The sequence below is a fragment of the Mus musculus genome, chromosome 7 (genome assembly GCF_000001635.26).
Source record: "Mus musculus strain C57BL/6J chromosome 7, GRCm38.p6 C57BL/6J".
NCBI lineage: Eukaryota > Metazoa > Chordata > Mammalia > Rodentia > Muridae > Mus > Mus musculus.
This window is the reverse complement of record NC_000073.6, coordinates 9,884,314-9,899,973: the sequence shown is the minus strand read 5'-3', so window position 1 is coordinate 9,899,973 and position 15,660 is coordinate 9,884,314. Positions and strand designations below refer to the sequence as shown.

At 35.5% G+C, this 15,660-nt stretch overlaps 1 pseudogene; it reads left to right on the top strand.

Annotated features, from left to right (window-relative positions):
* Positions 231 to 13,696, top strand: Vmn2r-ps51 (vomeronasal 2, receptor, pseudogene 51; annotated as a pseudogene).

Here is a 15,660-nt window from a genome sequence, read left to right as displayed (position 1 = left end):
ATTTACCTACATGTGTTTATTAAATGGGCTGTGGACACCAGTTGCAGAGCCCCAGGTAAGAAAGTATTTAAGTTTCTTCAGGGCTCAGGAGAAACCTAAAAATAAAATGAGTCATGAATATGCAATAAACCTCACCTTTGCACAAAGAAACAAATGCAAGGAGAAATTTGATGTACTGATATGCATGGCTCATCGCAATCCACGCTGCCCAGATTTAACACAGGAAAAATATGTTCACTTTGATGGGAGTCTTCTTCTTCCTTAACATTTCACTTTTCATGGCCAATTTTATTGATCCCAGGTGCTTTTGGAGAATAAATTTGAATGAAATTCAGGATGAATATTTGGGATTAACTTGTGCTTTCATCCTGGCAGCAGTTCAGAAACCTATTGAGAAAGATTATTTCAACAAGACTCTGAATTTCCTGTAAGTAAATTTGAGTTTCAAATTGAAATGACAACTTCAGTACTTCTTGAATGCTCCAAGGATATTAGTCAAATTCTTTAGTCTTCTGTCCTGTTGCTAAGTCTGAACACCAAGAACCAACCTTAATTCCTTTACATTTTCGATCCTATTTTCTCCTTTTAATGAATCCAGTTCAGGTTTTGGTTTTCTTTCAGGTGGCTTCTGATTTAAAGGTTGGAAGCTTAGGAATAAAGGAATATCTACATTGATCCTTAACATAAAGCCTGCCTTTTGACAGTTTATATTGCACTCTAGACAGTGATGGCTTATTGACATTGATCCTGTAATATTGCATTATGTTTTATCCCAAGTTCATGTAAATAAATGCTCATGAACTGTGCTGAAAGTCCTTCCATAAGTGTGTTGCACCTAGAGCATATGCTGATGCTGGTTCCAGTAATATTCGTGGCACATATAGTTGTCAAAAACTTTACATACATACAAACTTACTGTCTCAAAGTCATTGCATGTGGTCACTTATTGACTTCTAAAGCTTCATCAGATTCAGAAAGAGATCTTTACATTCAGAAATTCCTATTTCATATGAATACCTGGATGGAATTTTTTGTATGTATATGAGCAAGGAATAGTTATCTCATTGGGGGTCAAGACAGCAAAGTGTTTAAAAGATAAAATCCAAAAGCACTGTGGCTTCATGCTTCACACTGTTCCTGTACAATCACTGGCTTTTAAGTTTTATAAAGTTCAGCTCAGGACTCTCTCTTTAGAATAAATCATACGTGGAACATATGGAATCCAATGATGTGATTACATTCTTTGAATAGGCAGGCTATCAGTAACAGTGGTGACTGCTTATGTCCCTTGTCACTGGCATGGGTGACAATTGTATTGTGGGATAGTTGGAACGTTTGAGAACAGTAATACCGGGAGCTTTCTATTAGGTTTTTTGTTTTGTTTTGTTTTGTTTTTTGTTTTTGTTTTTTGGGTTTTTTTTTTTTGTCATTAAGAGAAATATCTTCTCTATTCATGTCTCAGTTGGCTAATTTCTGGCCCTTTTAAAATTTTTAAATCTTGTGAAACTTATTTCAATAATTTTAGTAAATATTAGTACACATTCCCAGTGTGGTATCAATACCCATTTTTGTGGATTGCTGATCATTTCTTTAAAACACAGCCCTTTAGACTACTAGGCTACAAAGACAGCTTAAGTAACTGAAGTTTCCTAAAGTTTATTTGTAGGAAGTAGTTTGACAATTGTACAACATCTATTCTCAAATTCCTTTTCTATATTAGTAAAACTTTAATTGAGATTGTGTGTGTGTGTGTGTGTGTGTGTGTGTGTGTGTGTGTGTGTGTGTAGTAATAAAGAATGTTCGAAAATGAACCATTGTATTGGTTATAGAACGAAAACACAATAGTTGTATAATTTGTAGTGAAAACCTAATTGTATTTACTTCATTTCAATCATTAAATATGTAGGTGCATATTTAGTGTTTATTCATAAGATTATATGAAATGACAAGGATAAAACAGGTTGCGTTTTTCTCTACATAAACGTAAATGATCTCAATATGGTATTATTCCATTCCCATTGCCTAGTGGCCCACTTTTTATTTTTACAAAAAAAAATGAACATATTCTATAAATTTACACCAAAATCTCTTCTGTTTTATAAGTATATAATACTGGCATATACAAATATCACTGCAATTTCCTTATTTTCCTAGTTCTCAATAGGATGCTAGTATTGTTTTACTGTACCTGGAAAGTTTGCCAAAGATGTTTCCTATAAATTAATTTATAATGAATGAAGTACTCAGAGTGAATATATCACATTACTTTGTAAATAAAAAGTAGGAGGAAGATACATTGGTGGTGGGACAAGCCCTTAATCTCTGCACAAAATACCTTGCACTACTACATACCTGTGCATTTTAATTGAGGGTAGTCTACAGCAAGGTATCGTATAAAACATTTGGATGTATTGCCACCTTATAACCTAAATAATCCTTGCTCAAATATATACAACCTTAGTCATTCACATGTATCAATTACTAAATTCATGTATGATTTTTGAATTTATTTAAAAATAAATCTTTCTAAAAGATTTTCTTTCCATTAAGATTGAAAAAAATAACAAGATGAATATAGATATGAGGGGACACATCAAGAATTTTGACCACTAATTATAAGTGATTGTAAGTACAGGAATTAAATGTTGCTGGAGAAAGACCATTAGGCATTGATAAATCATGTTTTTACTTCCTTAACAAATTCAGTTGATTTCACAAGAAAATATGAACTCAGTGGCTCAAATAACAAGTTTTTTTATATTGCTCAATAATTTCAAAATGAAGACATGATCAAAATTAGTTTTGTCAATATCTGTGGTTTTCTCTTTACCTTCTGATCAAGTGCTCAAAAACAAAAAATGGAAATTATTTCTGTGTATGAGGTCAATGTCATCTCTTATTTATGGGACCAACACCATCATGAACTTTTAAATTGCTTTCTATTTTCCAGGTTCTTCTGTCAATCCAATCTCACAACAAAGTCATTTGTTCCAGTCTTTAGATGTCAGATGCAGAAATTTCCAATATAGTATAGAACTTCCATTGACTACAAATGTTCATGTATAATCACCTGTCCATAATAAACACTGTACTCTTTTACAGAAAAACAACTAAAAACCACAAATATGCGTTGGCATTGGCCTTTTCAATGGATGAAATCAGCAAGAATCCTGATCTTTTACCAAATATGTCTTTGATCATAAGATACACTTTAGGCGGTTGTGATGGAAAAACTATAATACCTACACCATATTTATTACATAAAAAAAACACAGCCCTATCCCTAATTATTTCTGTAATGAAGAGAGTATGTGTTCGTTTCTGCTTACAGGACCCAATTGGGGGGTATCTATAAGTTTCTGGAAGTACCTGGACAGCTTCTTATCTCCACGTGTGAGTTATCATGGGACAGAAATTCTTAACATCATGTCTCTTTGGGGGAATTTGATAGCTATTAAGAAAGTTAATGGATGTGGTTGGACTTATGCTTATGTCAATCTAGGTTGTTCCAGGATACTTACTATTCAGAAATATGATAGGCTTTCAACTAGGGACTACCACCAGAAGTTGACAGATACCTTCATGGAGGAATAGAGAAGGCCATCTAGAATTAAGTCGGGCATGATGGAAGAGAGAATCTTACAGCCTTGACTGACTGTCAGTCAGAGTGTTTCATTATTTATACCAAGCTCAGCAAGAAAAGATTTGTTCATGCTGTTCCAAAACATAGAGCATATTATTTCTGTCTCCGGATAGGAGTTATCTTCATCTTGGTCACAATTTTACATTATCATTGGTAAACTGAAATAACAGCATTATTATTTACAGTCATAGTAGTTATATAAATTTAGTCATCAGTGATAAACTGTGAGGTTTTAGAAAGAAATTTTAACAACATTTCTCTATAACCCAGCTTTTAAATATCTGGGGTATTTTTTTTTTTTTTTGCAAAGGCATGAAATACCATCCTTAGCCTGACTACTCATGACATTTTAGCAACGAGAAAGGATGAAAAACTCCAATCCAGTATGTGGAGTTCGCCATTTGACTACCTGTGAGTGTATAACTAACTATTTAGAGTCAGAATTTAAATTGGCATTAGATCTCTGGCAAAGAATTCAGGCCCATAGTGTTATAGACATATTAAGTCCTTTTCTTTAATAATATAATAATTCTATATCTCTGTAAAATTTATTGCTATGTCTCATATAGTTTTTTATATTCTATTATTTCTATGTCATAATATACAAGATTAGAACTTCACAAGTGAACTTCTCTAAGAAAGAGGGGTTTTGAGAATTTGATACATCATTCTTTCATATTTTTCTACACTATAATTTATCCATCATTATAAGACACTTTGGATGTAGGAGATAACTTCATCCAATCTAACTTTATTTCTGTATATTTTTATCAAGAGGTACAACTTATAGTCTGATTTATTTTGCCCTATAATTACCTGGGTATGACTTTTTCTAATCTGATTTGCTGGTAACACTTTTAGGCTGCCAAATCTTGTTTAAATTTTTACACTTTCTTTGATCCTATTATCTGTCTCATGAAGAGGCACAGAGGCAGACATTGCCAGAATATTTCAGAACCTTAGTCTAAATAGGAGATCTCTGGCGTTTTTATGTGAGTCAAAACTCTAGTGTACAATATTACCTTCAAGTAGGGCAATATAAGAATATCTCTTCGAAATGCTAAATCAGTATTATGTACAAGACTCTCCTGCTCAATCGTAGAAGGAATCCTGGATTATAGCATAAACACCTTCTTTAAAAAATACTAATCAAATACCCCAAATTGTAAAAGTATCAAAATCCCTTCAAACATTGGAAACATGGATATCAAGATTAAAACTGAAAGACAGAAAGGCAGATATTATAACATGCAAATATATTTTGTTACTTCTTGTCAAACAGCTATGCTTGCTGTTCCCATTAGAAGTGGATCTGCCAGGATTCCATGTTTGCACATTTGAATTAGAGATGAGAGTATAAGTCACAGGTAATCAACAGTTTGCAGGTAAATATGATTACAAGTGTTTTCAAGGACACTACACCTCATGCTGGTCTCTGTGTTGTAGATCCTTCAGCTTACCTATGGGCCTTTCAGTTCCATCTTCAGTGATGATGAACAATATCCCTATCTCTATCAGATGGCCCCAAAGGACACATCTCTAGCATTGGCAATGGTCTCCTTCATACTTTACTTCAACTGGAACTGGATTGGCCTTGTCATCCCAGATGACGATCAAGGAAACCAATTTCTTTTAGAGTTGAAAAAACAGAGGGAAAACAAGGAAATTTGCTTTGCCTTTGTGAAAATGATCTCTGTTGATGACAATTCATTTGAACACAAAACTGAAATGTGCTACAAACAAATTGTGATGTCATCCTCAAATGTTATCATCATTTATGAGGAAACAATCGATTTCATTGATTTGATCTTCAGAATGTGGGAACCTCCAGTTTTACAGAGAATATGGATCACCACAAAACAATGGAATTTCCCTACCAGTAAGAGAGACATAACTCATGGCACATTCTATGGATCACTTACTTTTCTACCCCACCATGGTGGGATTTCTGGCTTTAAAGATTTTGTACAGACATGGTTCCATCTCAGAAGCAAAGATTTATATCTAGTAATGCCAGAGTGGAAATACTTTAAATATGAATCCTCAGCATCTAAGTGTAAAATACTGAAGAACAATTCATCTGATGCCTCATTTGATTGGCTAATGGAACAGAAGTTTGACATGGCCTTTAGTGAGAGTAGTCATAACATATACAATGCTGTGCATGCCATAGCCCATGCACTCCATGAGGTGAATTTGCAGCAGGTTGATAATCAGGCAATAGACAATGGGAAAGGAGCCAGTTCTCACTGCTTGAAGGTAAAGTTTCTTCTATTGGACAAGGTTTGATGTCTTCAATTGCATAGCTGTTTAGAGTCTTTCAGATGCCCAGACTTAAAGAAATAGGAAATGTTTTCCAAAATAATAGGTTTCTGAACATTTTTCCTTAAAGAAAGGCAGTCTAGAGATTGTTATGAATGTGAATGGAAAAAGAATTCATAGACTAGCAATGAAAATGGGTGGTTTTATACAGAGCATGTGAATATCCATCAGCATACCCCTTCCAATATTGAATATAAACTATCCTTACTCATTAATTTTCTCCATGATTAGAAGATGAGTTTTTATTTATATTTGTCAGTTATATGGAAATCATTTAAGGAGTGGTCTCCAGTGATTCTACCAAGAGTGTAGGCTCTGGAGATCATTCTGGGTTTTCTGAGAGTAACTAAACAAGAAATAGTGTTGGTATTCAGTTCTGTCTGTAGAAAAGTGTTTATATGTGTGAATGTATGTTTCTCACTGTGTATATATCTATTTTCTACTCTTTCTGTGTATCTGTGTTTATACTTGTGATACTTTCAACATACATGTTTATCTCTATATGAAAGTGGAAGTAAGCGACAATTTTTTCTATGTAGGAATTTCTTTCTATAAGTGTGTTTGTTTATATATGTGCATATGTTTCTTTGTGGTTTTGTCAGAGTAGGTTTCTTTGTGTACATTGTGTGTATTTTGTGAGTGTTTATAAGTACTTATACGGATTTGTACCTGATTTGCTGTGTATGAGTCTGCCTATTTCTTCTTACTTGGCATGGACATTGCCTGCCTTTTTGTATTTAGGTTTGAGTATAAATTTCTCTATGTGTCAATATCATTCATGGCTGGTGCTTATATATTTATGCCTCTCCCAGTGTTTTTATGTCAACGTGTGTGTGTGTCTGTGTGTGTGTATGTGTGTGTTGCATAGCTGTGTTTGGTTCTGCTTTTTTCTGTGTTTGGTATTCTTGACTGAGAGGATTGAAATTCTTGAAATATTATGATAATTTCATTTATCCAATTGCTTTGTTGTGATTTCCCTCTTTCTGTCTTTCTTTCTTTAAATGTAGTTGCCTTTGCTATAAAATCAGAATGCATTTTATGACTTGAAAGTATTTTAAATACATAATAGTACAATGCTTGTATTTTAGGTAAACTCCTTTCTAAGAAAGATCCACTTCACTAATCCTCTTGGGGACAAAGTGATTATGAAACAAAGAGTAATAATGCGGGAAGAATATGACATTTTCCATTTTGGGAATCTCTCACAACACCTTGGGATTAAGGTGAAGTTAGGAAAGTTCAGCCCATATTTTTCACATGGTCGAAACTTTCACTTATATGTAGACATGCTTGAGGTTGCCACAGGAAGTAGAAAGGTGGGTGTTGTATATTTTTTTATTTTTGACAATTTTACCAATTTGAAGATTTCAAACATGCATAAAATATACCTTTGTTATATCAGAACCATTATCTGACATTTAATAAATAAAAAAATAAAACTGTTCTTCACCACAGTTTGATATACTTTCCTTTAAATTGAACATATTTTTCTCCATATAATTGATCTTTGGACAATGTAATCTCCTCTCTTAATTAAACCTCTGGAACAGATATTCATATGATAGAGTCTAATGTTAAAGTTATGAAATAACAAGAGTCATAAGAGTTAACCCTTTTCATTGTATCCAAAAATGTTTACAATATAATAAAAGGATACTTACCACATTCACTAATGAACACAACTATGGAAATTCATATTTAAAGAAACATCACTTTTTAATAAATTTGAAGAATCCATTCATGCTTTTATATAAGATGAACAGAAGGTCAAGAGAGCCTATAAACAGCACTAGAACAACAGACAAAGAAATGGCTATTAACGCACCTCAAATACAGCAAATGCAGTAACCAGACAAAAGCAACAAATAATTTTCCATTATGATAGAACACTTTTCTTAAAATTCTCTAAATTAAACCAAGAACAACAAGGCTGGTTTATTTTTTGAGACATTCCTAATTTGCCTACCGAGGGTAGAAAGACACATTCATATACAAGAGGAAAACTTTTCTTTATTAAAAAAAATGGAGGAAAACATTATAATGTTTAATAAGAGGGAAAAAGGTAATTCAGGAACAATACATTTGATAGATATGCATGGAATAATACTTGACAAAAACACGTAACAAAAGAACACAACACACAACAGAAAGATCATTCTCTGAAAACAGAGAATTTTTTTGTAATTGTGATTGTTTTATTTTTGGACAATAACTTGTTATCCTCACATAATGTATCCTAATTACAATTTACCTCCCTTCTATTGGGATGTGACCAACTGTCAGTTTTGCTGGCAAATATATCATAGTTAATATTCCGATTTCCTTCCCAACTGCCTTTTCCATCAGATCCACTTTCTGTCACTCATTAGAAAATGACAGGATTCTATAGGAGAATACTAAAATAAAACAAGATTAAACAAAAACTAAGCCATCATAATGGGACAAAATTTGCATATCCCATTATGGTAACTAGTCATATGAAATGGTGCTAGGTGAAAAGACCAGGAAATCCTACCTCATAGCTTATATGAATAGTAGTGAGTGAAGCATGAGTTAGTGATAGACAATTGAGTGATATTTATTCCCGGTTTAGTACTAAGAATACTTTATTTTTGAAACTATAATTGAAATTGTAAATTCTATAATCAGAACATATGGAATTATTGATGCCAATTATTTTTTCATATTTGCATGTGAATAAGCATAATAAGATGCTCCTAAAAACTATTAATGTCAAACTGCAAAAGGAACTCCTTGGACAAAATCAAGTTATATGTCAATGGGAATTCTATATAAAAACCCTGAAATAGACTGTCCTTTTCATAGCCAGCCAAAACACAAAAATCTGGTAGTCAAACACTGTTGGTATCTTCTTTTATCACTGATTAACCATAACATAATTTCCAAATACAAAGAACAGTAGGAAATTTTTGTGACTCACAAATGCTCTGTTCCTCCACCTGGAATTTAATCTTATGTAAACTGAATGTCCTCAGGCCTTGGGAGCATAAGACTTATAATACAATCACATTGACATTTGATCCCAAATGAGACCAACTCATTGCTTCCACTTGACTATTCCATCTATTGTAGACAGGATTTTTTAACGTTTCTGGGATGAGACCAATTCTCTATTTTGCTTGCTAAAATATTAGAGCTAATATTCCTCAAAAACTGCTGATATCCCTGGATTGCTCATTCTTTTTCCTACTTTGGATTTTTGTCAACTTCCTATCATTCACACAGAAAATAATTATTTTTGGAGTTGTGCTTCTTATAACATATTTAGGAAGCACTACTTGACCATAAATGAGAGTTATATACCCCTCATATGTGTCCATGTCGCACACTGCATGGACATATAAGCATCATTTATTGCAGTATACTTTAACATTTTATGTGGAGAAACAGTAAGTAAATAACAAGTTTATATATAGAGAAATTTATTATTTTTACCTATTGCCTGATGTATAGTAGCGCTTTGAAAAAAAATTGCAATTATATTCCTAACATTCAACTGGTATACTTTTTAAGGAGGCTATAGACAAAACCAAACCTAGTTTTATTATCAGGGCTAATTTTCAAGTTGGATATCCTAACTCTTTCTTTATTTCTCACATTTAAAACATCATTGCATGACCTACTACAGGCAATGTAGGAATGGGGAATTATCTTTTGACATCATTCTTTCTCCAGACATTCTGAGCTCTTATTCTGAGCTTTCTCTACCTGAAGCATCGCAACGTTTTTATCAGGTCGTCTTAAGTGGTGCTTTATGCTTGAGTTTTACTTCCCTATTGGACTTTTTCCCTTCAAGTTCACATTATAGTAGAGTGGTGCTCTAAAGAATGGTGATCTTGAGTTTTGTTACAAACTTCTATATTAATTGTCAGCAAATGAATACATTAAGATTCATGTTTAAATAAGAAAGTTATAAAAATTAGTATTTTATAGCTCTATTCATGATGTAAAATTAGGTTAACAATTTTCAATAAGCATGACAATAGTCTGAATATAATACTATAAACTAACATATCTTTAAGAACATATAAACTGATTATCGTTTGGCTCTTAAAATATTGATGCCTTTGTTTTGTTTTCTTTGGTTTTTGTTTTGGGTTTTTGTTTTGTTTTGATTTTTTTTTTTTTGAGACAGGGTTTCTTTATATAGTCCTGGCTGACCTGGAATTCACTCTGTAGATCATGCTGGCTGTAAACTATGAAATCTGCCTGCCTCTCCTTCCCAAATGCTTCGATTAAAGACATGAAACATCACTGCCCAGCTGCCTTTAGCTTAATACAAGTATGACATGTAAAGCCTTACTAAATAAAACTGCTTTTATATTACAGTTGTTTATTATATTATTAGGGTTGAAGATTGAAATATACTCCCATTTTTATGGTGATTTTGTATTTGTGGATTTTTTCAATTTTATAAATTGGAGATTTCATTTGTTCACATTTCAAATTTTGTCCCCTTTCACTGTTTCCCTTCTGCAAATCCACTATGCCATCCCCCCTTACCCTGCTTCTATGAGGGAGCTCCCCTACCCACATACCCACTCTTGCTTCAGCACCCAAGCATTCATCTACACTGGGGAATCAAGCCTTCACAGGACCAAGGGACTCCCCTCCCATTGATGACAGATAGGGAGCTTTAACTACTTCAGTCCTTCCCCTAACACCTTCATTGGAGTCCCTGTGTTCAATCCAATGGTTGACTGTGAACATCCACATCTGTATTGGTCAGAATCTGGCAGAGCCTCCTAGGAGACAGCTGTATCAGTCTCCTTTCCACAAGCACTTCTTGCCATCCACAATAGTGTCTGGGTTTGGTATCTGCATTTGTGATGGATCTTCAGGTGGGCCAGGCTGTGTGTGGCCTTTAATTCAGTCTCTGATCTTCTCTTTGTCCCATTATTTCCAATAGATAGGAACAATTCTGAGTTAAAATTTTGTAGATGTGTGGGTGGGAGCCATGCCTAACCTCTGGCTATTGTCTCGACAGATTCTCCTTCCCGATTCTGGGATATTTCAGCTAATATCATCACTGTACGTCCTGGGATGCTCTTGATTTCCTGGCATCTGGGACTTTCTGGTTGCTACAAACAGTTCCCCGTCCCTAGTTGCTACACACCTCTGTTCAATTTCCTGACCTCTGTACAGATCTTCCACCTTCTCTCATACCTGATTCTTCTCTTATTTTTCCCCTCCCACTACTCTCTTCCTCCAGGGAGAATTTATTCCAGGGATGCAAGTATAGTTCAATATATGTATCCATTAAGAGTAGTACACCACAAAATGTGGAATTAAATTATTTTACAAAAACCTTCAGAAATGGCTCTTAACCAAGTCCAACATTCATTTAGAGATAAAAAAACAAAAATAGTGATAGAACAGGAGGAACACTTATTGATATAATAACACTTTCTTTCCCAAAATTATTGACAATACTATAATACATGAAGAGAATGTTATTATCCATGAAAATCAGAAATAATATCAGGTTGTTTTTGTGGTTCATGTTTTATCCAAGCACTTTAGAGGCAGAGATCTGGAAATCTCTGTCTGTTTCTTGACAGTCTGCCCTATATTGTGAGTACGAAAAAAGCCATGTGTGATATGGAAAAACTACTTTAAATTAAATTAACATAAAGTACAAACATATGCCCACATTCCTTACTCTAACTCAAAATAGTCTTTTAAATATTACAAAGGGTTAACATACATTTAAAGAAAATGATGGGAGAAAAGAGAAAAGACCCCATACCCCATCCAATATGTCACATTACACACCTCTTCCCCACCCCAACTGTCTTCATGTTGATCCCCCCCATCCTCCAACCCACCTGACCTCTAAACTCCCTGTGGCCTCCAGGCTTTTGAGTGTTAGGTGCATCATTTTGGTATGATCACAGACATGGAAGTCCTCTACTGTATATGAATTGAGGGACCCATATCAGCTGGTGTATGCTGTGTGTTTGATGCTCCAGTGTCTGAGAGATCTCTGCAGTCCAGATTAATTGAGACAGCTGGTCTTTCTGCAAGATCGCCTTTCCCCTCAGCTACTTTCAGCCTTCCCTAATCCAGGGGTTAGTTGCTTCTCTCCATTAGTTGGTTGCAAATAACTGTATTTAGGAGGGCAGTCATGACAGATCCTTTTTGTGAGTGCTCCATAGCCTCAGTAAAATGTGAGGCCATAGGACCTCCTCTTGACCTAGATCCCACTTTGGTCCTGTAATTGGACCTTCTTTTCCTGAGGCTCCTCTCCATTTCATCCTTGCATTCAGACAGGAACAATTATGGGCTGGAGATGTGACTATGGGATGGGAACCCCATCACTCACTTGATGTCCTGTCTTCCTGCCGGAGGTGGGCTCTGTACGTTCCATCTATCTATTGTAGTACATTTCATCTAGGGTCTCTGACCTCCCAAGTCTCTGGTGCATTTTAGTGGGTCCATGCACCCTCCTATTACCTGAGGTTACCTGTTTATATTCTTTATGCTGGTCCTCAGGGCTTGGTTCCCCTGTCACGCCCACACTCCACAAACCCCTTTCTAATAATGTCATAAATGATACAAAACGTTAACTAGACAAAGAAAAAAATGCTTGGTTTTATTTCCGTTAAATCTTTATGGACATTATGGATTGAAAGCAATACTCAGCAGCAATATCCTTCACATTACATTCTCAGCATCAAAGGCAGCATTTCAAGGCTTCTCTCATTACCCTTACTTGAAATACCTTGTCAATAAAATTTCTAAATCAGACCTATCTAAGCTTTCCTTTGGAAATCAGATATGGATCAATGTGTGAATTGTCCAGAATACCAATATGCCAATACAGAACAGAACAAATGTATTCAGAAAGGTGTCACCTTCCTAAGCTATGAAGACCCCTTGGGGATGGCACTTGCCTTAATGGCCTTCTGTTTCTCTGCATTCACAGCTCTGGTACTTTGTGTCTTTCTGAAGCATCATGACACTCCTATTGTGAAGGCCAATAACAGAAGCCTCAGCTACATATTATTGATATCACTCATGTCCTGTTTTCTGTGCTCTTTTTTCTTCATTGGTCATCCTAACAGAGCCACCTGTGTCTTACAACAAATCACATTTGGAATTGTGTTCACTGTGGCTGTTTCTACAGTTCTGGCCAAAACAGTCACTGTGGTTCTTGCTTTCAAAGTCACAGACCCAGGGAGAAGATTGAGAAACTTCCTGGTATCAGGGACACCCAACTACATTATTCCCATATGTTCCCTACTCCAATGTATTCTGTCTGCTATCTGGCTAGAAGTTTCTCCTCCCTTTGTTGATATTGATGAACACTCTCAGCATGGCCACATCATCATTGTGTGCAACAAGGGCTCAGATACTGCATTCTACTGTGTCCTTGGATACTTGGCCTGCCTGGCACTGGGAAGCTTCACTTTGGCTTTCTTGGCCAAGAATCTGCCTGACGCATTCAATGAAGCCAAGTTCTTGACCTTCAGCATGCTAGTGTTCTTCAGTGTCTGGGTCACCTTCCTCCCTGTCTACCATAGCACCAAGGGCAAGGTCATGGTTGCTGTGGAGATCTTCTCCATCTTGGCATCCAGTGCAGGAATGCTTGGATGTATTTTTGCACCCAAGATTTATATCATTTTAATGAGACCAGACAGAAATTCTACCCAAAAGATCAAAGTTAGAAATTCTACTCAAAAGATCAAAGAAAAATCATATTTCTGAACGAATAATTCAGGAATTGTGTCCAATGTAAAGTTGGTACATACCCACCAAATATTGGGTTATAGTGAATGTGTCTAGTTTTACAATCACTCTCACTGGTTGCTCTAGTGATGTCATTAAGTATCATATCTACTGAACTTCTGTGTAGAGTCCACAAAACTTGCACTCATTCACTTGCTTCATTTCCTCTCACAGAACTAATCTTTCTAATTATTACAATTTTATTCATCATTTTGCTTTCATGGAGATTTCCCCATTTTAACTTCCAAAAAAAATGTTGATAAGGCAGTTGAATCCATCATTTTGTATAGAAAAATGAGATCCAAGACACACAGGGTTACACATGGAAACCATCTACCAAATCATATAAACAATTAGAAACACAGACTAACTAAATAATCAACAAAGATGAAATCAGAATACATTTTCTGATTTCCAGTAGGAGCACACACATAACAAAATACTGCCTATTTTTTCAGCTGTTCTTCAAGCTATTGGCCAATAGTCTAAAGAGGAAATGTTCCTTTTCTGCTGTCAAATACAAATATATTATATCCAACAATGGACATCAGCCAGGGGCCCCTGTGGATGAATTGGGAATAGTTGCAAGAAGGAGAGGAGGAGGACAACCCATAGAAACACCAGCAGTCTCAACAAACCCGGACAAACAAGATCTCTCAGACATTGAACCTCTAACCAGAGATCATACACTAGCTGATGTGAAGCCCCCAACAAATATGCAGCATAAGGCTGCCTGGTCTAGCATCAGTGGGAGAGACACACCTAACCCCAGAGAGACTTAAATCCCCAGGGATTGGGAAGGGCTGGGCGTAGGGGATGTAGGGATATCATCTTGGAAATGTGGGAGGAGATGTTAGATGAGGAAGAGTCAGGAGAGCAGATCAGGAGGGAGATAACTACTAGACTGTTAAAAAAGATTAAATAATAAGAAATAAAAAATGAAATAAAATAAGTTTGTAGATATGTCAACTTGCTATTCATATTGTAGTTATGGAAGGGATAGGCAAAACTACTGACATTTGCATGAACCTAATTCCTTTCAGAGTTTTCCCTCTGTGTGCAGTTCTGAGTGAGGTCTTGGACACAGAAAATTCTGGAAAACAGAATGAGAGGCAGATGCTTTAATTACGCTGCTTTCTAGAAAACGACTTTTCAAAATGAAAATTGAGTGTTTGCAGCTACAGTAAATATTTCACATTTATCAATTCTCATTACATAATGGGAAACCAAATGGGTCTAAAATGCATTAACAAAAACAACCACTTCCCTCAGTCAGTCTTCATGGAAATATGATCATTAGCACTGTCCCTTTAAAGAACACATTCTTCATTAACATCCACATTTTACTTATTGAAAATTCGTGGAAGATGGCATTGTTTCAAAGAAAGATTTGATATTCACACTACAGTTTAAAGAATTCTACGCAAATTTATTCTTTTTTATTTATTTTTTATTTTTTAATTAGATATTTACTTTATTTGCATTTCAAATGCTATCCCAAAAGGCTACCCTTCCCCCGCCCTGCTCCCCAACCCACCCACTCCTGCTTCCTGACCCTGGCATTTTCCTCTACTAGGGAATATAATCTTCATAAGACCAAGAGCCTCTCCTCCCAATGATGGCCGAGTAGGCCAACTTCTGCTAAATATGCAGCTAAAGACTTGAGGTCTGTGGGTACTGGTTAGTTCATATAGTTGTTCCTACTATTGGGTTGCAGACCCCTTTAGTTCCTTGGGTACATTCTCTAGTTCCTCCATTGGGGGCCCTATGTTCCATCCAATAGATGACACTGAGCATCCACTTCTGGATTTGCCAGGTACTGGTAGAGCCTCACAAGAGACAGGTATATCAGGGTCCTGTCAGAAACTGTTGCTAGCATAGGCAATAGTGTCTTATAAAAATTTATAAAAATTTACTGTCTTATATGATATACATAAATAGTT